The sequence below is a fragment of the Carassius gibelio genome, chromosome A8, assembly GCF_023724105.1.
Source record: "Carassius gibelio isolate Cgi1373 ecotype wild population from Czech Republic chromosome A8, carGib1.2-hapl.c, whole genome shotgun sequence".
NCBI classification, from domain to species: Eukaryota; Metazoa; Chordata; class Actinopteri; order Cypriniformes; family Cyprinidae; genus Carassius; species Carassius gibelio.
Window position 1 is genome coordinate 15466612 of NC_068378.1, and position 10399 is coordinate 15477010.

The window sequence follows — 10399 nt, forward strand, 5'->3', positions numbered from 1 at the left end:
CATTCATTTTTGTGTGTGGGGGGGGGGGGGGGAGTTGGGGTTCTTCCACAAATTCTATACTATATAATCACTAACATACTTATACTAATAGATGTATAAATGAACTATCTGCATTTCTCTCACATACTGTTTGAATGAAAGGGTGTCATTTGAAATATTGCTCAGCTGTTCTGGAAATTGAGGGAATGTTTTGCAGCACATCAGTCGGCATCTAAGACATAAGCTTGAACTGAAACTATTCTGTGGTCCAGATCGGAGTCAAAACAGAGGCTGGATTTGATCCTGTGAGAGTGTTCTGCCTCTCGGACGCCTCCGATCAGCATACGGAATGTTGCTATCCACTTATCTGCATCTTTTCAAACACTCCCCGCTCTCCAGCGACTCCTCTCGCCCTGGGTCAGTGTCCGCCAAACACAAACAATGAGAGCGTCACCCTGTCAAGTCGCACGTCTGTTTGTAAACAACTGGATGCGTTACTTCACACCTTATCACACCCACAGACAGCAACCTGAGGGCAGACAGAGAGATACATGCAACCCGGCACAGCAGTACACAGCATAACACAGCACAGCACAGCACGATGCTATGTGTATTGGTATATTCATGTTCAGATAGACCAGCAGGCATAAAATTATTTTCATTTAGGTTGATTTGTGCTGGTCTAGCTGGTGGACTGGCATATCCATATTAGATTAGATAGTGAAGCTGATCGACCAACATGATCGGCAAACCAGTTTTCATGACACTGTTGTTTAAGATAGATGTTAGATAAAAAGTCTGATGGAAAAATCAGCTTCCAATTACAGCTTATGCAGCAAACAGACAGACGAGAAGACAGACACACAGACAGATAGGTAGACAGAAACACAGTTAAGCATGGACACAAACAATGATGCTTGACACACACACACACCACTGATGAGTGTAAATCATTCTTCTCCAGCTGCTCTGATTCCTGCTACTTGACATTTGTTTCTTTTCACCTGCCAAATCTCACTTTTCACACCTGTCCATGCTATCAGTGAGTGTTTGTGTACAAATGCGTGTGTGTGTCTTAGGTGCTGTCTGACCCTCTAACCTTGCATTGATAACAGCGGCATGTCTTTGCATTTAGGAGTGTAACACATCAGTCCTAAGATAATTCGGTTATCAATCTTCAGGCAGTCTTTGGCTTAACCTACCCAGTGCACCAAAAACAGAAAGTGATGGACAGTTAGGAAAAAAATAAAATAAATGCTGTGCAGCACATCAAACAGTCACCAAATCTGTTAACTTACATGAACTGACCTAACAAATTTGAAAACAACTAAATCAGCTCACTTTGCAATGAAGACAGTTTTGTAGTTTAATCAGCTGTATATCTGCATGCGCACAGCAACATAAAATCAATTAGTAACCGTTTTCTTTTCTTTCTTTTTTTTCTATAAAACTTACACCAGCTAAACCACTATGATAACTGTGATGCTACTTCAAAATATGATGTTGTTACTTGTAGTTATTTACTCCAGAACCATGAAGACTCTCAACAGGTCGTAAATGTAATGTATTTTATATATGATAAAATAACTGTTTGTCCATCTTGGCATCTTTGCAAAGATAATTGATACCCCTGTTAAAAGAGCCATTATATGCTGGTTAGGTATGTTTTGAAGCATGCCTGCAGGTTTGAACTGGTTTAAGCTGGTCCTGAGCAGGAGCCACAGTAGTTTCTTAAGACCAGCTCATGACCAGCTCAAAGTTAAATCTCCTAAAAGTTAAATGCAGACCCAAATGTTTAGGCATTTCTGTATTTTGCTTTAGATTTGTTTGACTTTTTCTACCCTCATGTTGGTTTTTGATCTTCACATGGCCTACATGTGCTGATGTGAGGTAAAGACCCGCTCTGCGATAAGGATCTCTTCCCTCTGAGGGCCATTTCAAATCACTAATACAAAATCAAGACTCATACCAGTTCCTTTGAACTCTTTGATCTTTTAATTTTTTTCTCAGAGCCTGTATCCTGCAGTCATACATCGGCTCAACCATGCTGGATTTTACATTAAAACGCATGCTGAATTCTTTGGGTGACGGTTTCTGATTATTATCTGACAGCTTTGCACTGACAGTATATTATTTTGCTAGATAAAGAATATATTCATTAATATAAACTGTATTGTGAATTGCATGCCATGATGCTTTGTGGCAACCTGCACTGAATCACTATATAGAAATCAGATGAAATATTGTGCTCTTTAGTGCAGGTTTGTTTGCCTTGAGACCATCTATATGCTAAATGAGAAAATAAACATTCAAATATATACAGGTATTACAGTTTTACTTTTCTTGGAAACCTACCAAAATATGAATGATTCACTATCTGTGCAGGGGCATGTTTTTGTCAAATAAAAATGTCTACTTCTTCAGCACAATCAGCACTATTTCAGATGCTCTTCCTATACGTTTTGAGCCTCAATGAATCTACAAAGCTTCTGTCAGAATGAGCCCTGATAGCTATGCTAATGTATTAATGTAATCCATCTCACTCCACCCACACACACACAAATGCACACAGTCAGACATACATCCAAAAACAGCTCCGTCTTATGTAATAACATTTCTGTAATCTAGAAGCAAACCAGCCATGCCAGTACACATATATGTACTAAAAACACACACATATGCACAAAGCTCTTTAATTTACATCATGCAGCGAATCCATCATGCAACGATATTCTCCATGGTGTGCAGAGTTATGCTGAGATATGTGGGTTGGCTGCTTTAACCCTGTTGTTAATGGTCGATAGATCACAGTGTTGTAAACATTTTTTTTCTGCTCTGGATCACACTGCTCTGTTCACACAGACATTGACCATCTATTAGCAGAAAAGAGACGAGAGAGAGAGTTGATTCACACAGAAGAGGAATCAGTCACTGTCAGAGAGTCTGAACTATGATAACTGTCACAGAGAGAGATCAGCTCAAATCACTTTCACTGAATGAGAAATCAGCTCAATGAGAGGGATGAGCTAAAGTTACCGTCATAAAGAGAAAGATTTGTTCATATAGAGAATTCAGCTTAAAATTATGTCATTGACACTGACCGGGATTATCTTAAGTCATAGAAAAGGATTAGTTCAGATAGAGTAATAAGCTCAAACCACTGTCACTGACTGATCAGTGCACATCACTGTACTGTTAGGGGATCCGTTCAAAGAGTGGGATCTGCTTAAATAACTGTCACTGACAGACAGATCAGCTCAATGAGAAATATCAGCTCAAATCACTGTCAATGATAGAGAGATTGGTTCAAATCACTGTCTTGAAAATCTGATCATTTCAAGGAGAAGGATCAGCTAAAATCACTGAAAAGGATCACTTATAAGTTCCTTATTTTTTCAATATATGCAGCCATGGCCATGTATAACTTGAAAGTAAAAAGCTTCCATTGTCAGATGCCTGCATATATTTTAGGTGTACAAAAACATTCAGTCATGCTACATTATATATCTATTAATTTATTACCATAATCATAAACACATTGGTTTGCAGTGCATATAGTTTTACCATTTACTGCACTTTATTATATACTGCACAGAAGTCTCACACATTCACCAAAAATAGCTTATAGGGGTGAACAGAAAAGTTAATTAGAGCACAAATCTCTTCTGACAGAGATGAACTCAAATCAACCCACTGACAAGGGGATCAGCTCAAAATGAGAGACCTGCTCAGATCAGCCACTGAAATAGGACAAACTCAATGAGAGGGACCAGCTCAGGACAGGGCCACAAAATGCATCACCTCTAGTCACTGTCACTGGAAGAGAGATCAGCTCGAATCACTTTATTGAAAAGGTGATCAGCTCAAATCACTGTCACTGAAATACTGTAGGACAAACTCAGTGAGAGGGACCAGCTCAGATCATCAATGTCACAAAGAAAGAAATGAGCTCATGACACTATCACTGATAAAGAGCTCAAACCAATATATTAAAAAGGGGATCCACTTACATACTGAAAAGGGACACATTCAAGGAGAGCGATCAGTTTAAATCACTCAGAATAAAATCAGCTCATGTCACAGTGATGGATCAGCTCCAGCCATAGAGAGTAAGACATAAGAGGGACCAGGCAGACACTCCTTTGATCATGACTGTTGGGGAAGTACAACATGGCCCTTAACCCTCTCATGACTTTCCTAGTTTTACAATCTACAATACACATTCACTCACACACATATAGACACCATAACCTGCCCATTACCACTTTGCATTCCTTAACAAACACTCTTTCCTTTCCTCTCATCTCCCACTATCCCTCCTCCTTCCTGTTCTCTTTCCCAGTACTAAGAGGAAGAATAGCTCGTAAACAGCGCTGTAAATAAAGGTAAAGCTTGTAAACAGAGATTACCGGTCCAAACAGTCTATAAAAATGGAGTCTTAAAGCATCAAAGCCCAAAAGAGATGAGAAGTTTTAACATCTTGTCAGAGAATGAGACCAAAGACAGACATACACCTTTCATTAACTACTTACAACCACAAATTTAGACTTCATCCATCCAACACACACACACACACATGCTGGCTACAGCATGGCCAACACTTGGCCTCATCTGTTGTGCACACAGTAGTAAGAGAAACTGCTTATATGGCTGGAGAATTCCTCCACAGGTGGAGATAAGGGTCTAATGATGGAGAGTTGGCCCGGCAGGGTGCACTCATCCTGGGGAGGGCAGGCAGCTGAAGAGGGGCTCTCCAGTCTGTCTGGGTCATAAGAGGCAAAAGCAGGAACTGATAAGAAACTCAAGCAGCCGCTTTACCACAGACAGACACACTCTTAACTTCTATCCACCCATATCACCTTTATCACAGTAAGAGACAGAGAGTTTGTGTATGGTTTAGAGAATAAATATAAAAATGCTACAGTAGGTACAGATACTTACTAATTTTATTTGGTCAGAATGTTAACATTAGTAGACCTGCTAAATGTAGATTTGACTATATAATATGAATATTCAAATGTCCAATCAAGTGGATTTAATGGTAAATTTTAATTTTATTTACAACAGACTTTTGGCCATTAATGAAAAACAAGTTTAAGGCTGACATCTAGTGTTTGTTAGGAGCAATACATCCCTTCATGCCATTTTTAAGGCTAATTAAATTACAATTTTGCAGTTAATGGTTTATATATATATATATATATATATATATATATATATATATATATATATATATATATATATATTAGAAACAAATGTACTTCCAAAAAAACTATCAGTACATATCAGTACAATATCAGTAGCCTAATAAAAGTTCTCTCTCTCTCTCTCTCTTTCTCTCTCTAAGAGAGGATCTCATGAGTTATTATATTAATACTGCAGCCGAATACTACTAACTTTATAGAAATTTGTGCTTCAAAATATATAATATTACTACTATTACTACTAATAATAATATAGACACACACGGTGGGAGATACAGATATTGTCAGCAATTTATGTATGTCAGAGTATAGGCTACTGTAGCTACCACTTTTCAACAACGGACAATGTAAGTTCCCAGTCTTCTTTGAATGGAAAGCAATAAGGCAATGTACCGCAAAATAATTTAAAAGAAAATTTGGGGTGGGTGGAAGATCCAACGCTTTCCATTGACTCTCTGATGCGGGAAGCTGCCTCCTTGTCATTTCTAAATTTTAACAAAAATCAAAGCAATGCCTAAAAGCTGCAATGTATGTAGTAAAAAAGCTAAAAAAATAAAACCTACGTTTTTAAACTGTCGAAGAGCGTTTAGGACACAAAAGTAGAGCGCCCATGTCATAATTATATACTCTTGAGAAATGCGCCCAAACGTGGCCGGTAAGGTTTTTATTTTTACTTTATTTTTTTTTATTTATTTTTTTTAGGTTGTTTATTGTAGGCTACACCTTGTCACACACATAGCAGCTTTAAGAAATTGTTTTATTTATTTATTTATTTATTTATTTTATAAGCCAGAAATGACAGGGAGGCACCTTCCCGTAATAGAAAGTCGATAGAAAGCTTTGGATTGTATGCGGTCCGTCTCTATTGGAGCGCAGCTCCCTTTGACCAACAGAGAGCACCTGACTACAGTTTCTTATTCTCTAGTATTGTGGAGTATTATTATATAATATCGTGCTTTCGTTAATTTTCTGGCCTCCCGCTTTTTCATTTCCGGTTCTCCTTTATTATCAGTTGTAAACTAAGTGCATTTAATGGGTTTTCATTGTAAAAGAATAATCCAACCTTAATAGACCTTAAAGGGTTAGTTCGCCCAAAAATGAAAATTATGTCATTAATAACTCACCCTTATGCTGTTCCAAACATGTAAGACCTCCTTTTATCTTCGGGAACACAGTTTAAGATATTTTAGATTTAGTCTGAGAGCTCTCAGTCCCTCCATTGAAGCTGTGTGTACGGTATACTGTCCATGTCCAGAAAGGTAACAAAAACATCATCAAAGTCTATGTGACATCAGATGGTCCGTTAGAATTTTTTGAAGCATCGAAAATACATTTTGGTCCAAAAATAGCAAAAACGACGACTTTATTCAGCATTGTCTTCTCTTCCGTGTTTGTGTGAGAGAGAGTTCAAATCAAAGCAGTCTGGATATCCGGTTCGCGAACTAATCATTCAGTTCACCAAATTGAACTGAATCATTTTAAACGGTTCGCATCTCTAATACGCATTAATCCACAAATGACTTAAGATGTTAACTTTTTTTTAATGTAAGTTCAAACAAACCAATATCCCGGAGTAATGCATGCACTCAAACAGTAGTACACTGACTGAACTGCTGTGATGAACACCGAGCCAAGCCAGATAACGAACAATAGACTGACTCGTTCACGAGTGAAGAAGCGGTTGCATCGGTGTTCGGATCACCAGTAGTTCTTTCGGACAGTTCGATTCAATAAACTGGTTGAAGAAAACGGTTCACCGGTTCTTTTGCGCTCGATGTAATGCCGTCATTTGCGATGATTGCCTTTGATTCAAGCCTTTGGTTTACCCGCGCTCATAATACTAAAACAGAATCAGTTCAGTTCAGACGCCCTGTGTGTCAGTCTGCTTCACGCTGAATCACACATGCGCAGTATCATCAGCTCCTCGGTTCACGAATCGGACGCTTCTGACAGAAACGGTTCTTTACTCGTGAACGAGTCAATGTTTTGTTCGTTATCTGGCTCGGCTCGGTGTTCATCTTCAGTTCTCTCTTCACAGCAGTTCAGTCAATGTACCGTTTGAGTACATGAATTACTCCGAGATATTGGTTTGTTTGAACTTAAAGGGAGTGTCAGCCACATTAAAAAAGTTAACAGCTTAAGTCATTTGTGGATTAATGCGTATTAGAGTTGCGAACCGTTTAAAACAATTCAGTTCGATTTGGTAAACTGAATGATTCGTTCGCGAACCGGATATCCAGATTGCATTGATTTGAACTCTCTCTCACACAGACACGGAAGAGAAGACAATGCTGAATAAAGTCGTTGTTTTTGCTATTTTTGGACCAAAATTTATTTTCGATGCTTCAAAAAATTCTAACGGACCCTCTGTTCTCACATGGACTACTTTGATGATGTTTTTCTTACCTTTCTGGACATGGACAGTATACTGTACACACAGCTTCAATGGAGGGACTGAGAGCTCTCGGACTAAATCTAAAATATCTTAAACTGTGTTCCGAAGATAAAAGGAGGTCTTACATGTTTGGAACAGCATAAGGGTGAGTTATTAAGGACATAATTTTCATTTTTGGGTGAACTAACCCTTTAAGTTTCATTTCCTCCGTTCTTACCGCTCCTGGAGAAACAGCTGCGCTTGTTTCATATTGCTAACTAAACTGCTTAAATTCCTTTTGCATGATTTCTGAATGCTTAAGACTATGAAATAAATTAGTCATAATTAAGTTATAGCCATAGGTAAATGTTGAATGGTACTATTGTAATTATTAAATAATAAAATTTATTCTTTAACTTTTTTATTGGATTAAAGTTCTATTTTCACCCCTATAGTAGGTGTTTATTTTCCATCATCATATTTCAGGAAGGGGGGCACAACAATACAATCCTGCTGTCCTGATGTCATCAGTGACTTTGCCTCCTGAAAAGCTAGGAAGGAACAATTTTGAGGTCATTGTTGTACAATTGTCATTGTTGAATCCTAGCTGTTCTTATGTTTGCTTTCATTATTTAAGTTGCCAAAGTTTGTAGCATTATATTTTTTATTATATTAATGTTTGTCTATTTTGCTTTCATTTAAAAGATTGCACATTTAATGCACATTGGCATTTGGACATTTGCTAATTATTTATTTTATGTTTTGTGACAGTTTGTATTCAGAAGTTTAAGAGTGAAGTATGTCAAGTATTGATTTTTATTTATTTATTTTGTATTAATACATAACCTCACTGTATTCATTTATAATGTAACTTTATAGCGTGACATTTGTGTCAATAATCTTTTTTTTTTTTTTTTATCTTTTCTTTCTCTCCATGTTTCATCCATCAATTCTGAAAGTTCCTAATGATTTGTTCTATGATGGGGAGTTGGTGGCATGTGCAAATGAGATCAGCTCCAACCAGTACTGCACCTGGGAGCACCTTCCCAAAAGAGTATGAGACCTATTAAGCAGATGTTTATTCTGTTGAAAAGGTTGCAGCTATTTCTTTCCAGGAGATTTGCCTATTCATGTGCTGTTTTTTTTTTTGGCCCCAGGGATTTCTTTTGGTTTTCCATGGAGTGTCTGGGAAGTCGAACAGTCCCTCTATGAAATTAAAAACAATATAGGCTACCTGAAGATGCTGCTCCGAGTCCTTACCCAGTCCAAGATGGGACTCTCTAATCTCCCCCAGAGATATTGGCATCATCGCCCTCTACAGGAAACAGGTTTGAACTGCTCTTGGACAGCCCATAATAGCAGTTAAAATAGTCATGACACTTCTCTCAAATCTCAGACGGTATGTATGATCACTTTACTTATTGTGGGATTCGATTTTGTAGTTTGAGACGATCAAATGGGCCATAAAAACAGAAAAAGAACTCCAAAACTACGTGCATCAAAGATCTAAAAGTTAGTTTGGGTTTCAGTCTTCTAAACACTCTGGTATGCCTTTTAAACTTAAAGTAGTATAGGTGAAAACAAAATAATAGGCATCCCTTTGTGTGTTCGGTGTATTATATAGGCTGGTACCGTGGAACAGTTTCAAGGCCAGGAGAGGAAAGTGATCCTGGTGTAGGCTGTTCATAGCAGCAAGAAGCACATCATTTTGGATGAACCTTTAAATATTGGGTTTCTCAAGAATGAGAAGGTAGTATCTAACCACAACTGACATGAGAACACAACATAAACACACACAAGCATGCACAAGCAACCCTGTATTAAGCTGCATGCAACACTATATGCTCTTTCTTTAACAATTTGCCAGAACACACTTTAGTCTTGAACTTGTTCTTGTTCATCTTTCCTTCAGAGATTCAATGTGGCTGTGACAAGAGCAAAAGCCTTGTTCATCATGGTGGGAAGCCCCACCATTCTGCAGACCGATGAAACCTGGGGCTGGTATACTGTACACTTCCTACTTACACATGGATGAAATGCAAAGAATGCTGTTCCTCTAAACGATGTGTATCTTCTGTGTATGTTTATAGGTTTATTGACTTAAATGGGCGGTTACACCGGGCTTCCCTTTATCAATGTAGAGGGAATAGAGGAGGTTGAAAAGTGTCTGCTTGCGCTTCACATCCAGGATGAGAGACGTGAGATAGGTATTAACCATACTCAAAATACCTTCAAAATACATTGGGAAGTGCTCATTTGGGAAAGGGAAATACATGGAGTAGTCATGTGTTTTTGATGATGTTCTGCCAAAAACAGTCGTGTCAGATTTCAAGTTTTGGCATTTTCACAAATGTTGTCTACATCCGCATTGCAGGCAGGATGTGATCCTCTTTCCTTCATTTTTTTTTTTTCGAAACTGGTTGTCAGCAAACATAAACATCTGACTGTAATATTTTACAGATTTTTCCATTTTCATAATGAAGCTCTTTTAGAGTTTTTAAGTCTTTAAATAACTTGTTTGGCTGCATTCAATCACACTTCAAAGTTATTTCTTAAATATATCTCTGTTGTTTCTTTCACCCCCTAGTGGAAACTGAGGAGAGCGCTGTCCAACAATATGTGCATCCTGAGTAGAGAAACGATTACTAACAAAGAATTTCCTCCCACTCGAGCCCGTCTTCACTAGCCACACCTGCTCTGCACCTTCTGAAGCTAGCATGGGAATCCTGGATCTATCTATCTATTTTTTTTTTTTAATGTAGGGTTTCTTAGAGAGCCCAAGACACAGCACATCTGATCTTGTGGTATCTCTCAAGTCAGTAGAGACATTTTCTGAGTGAAA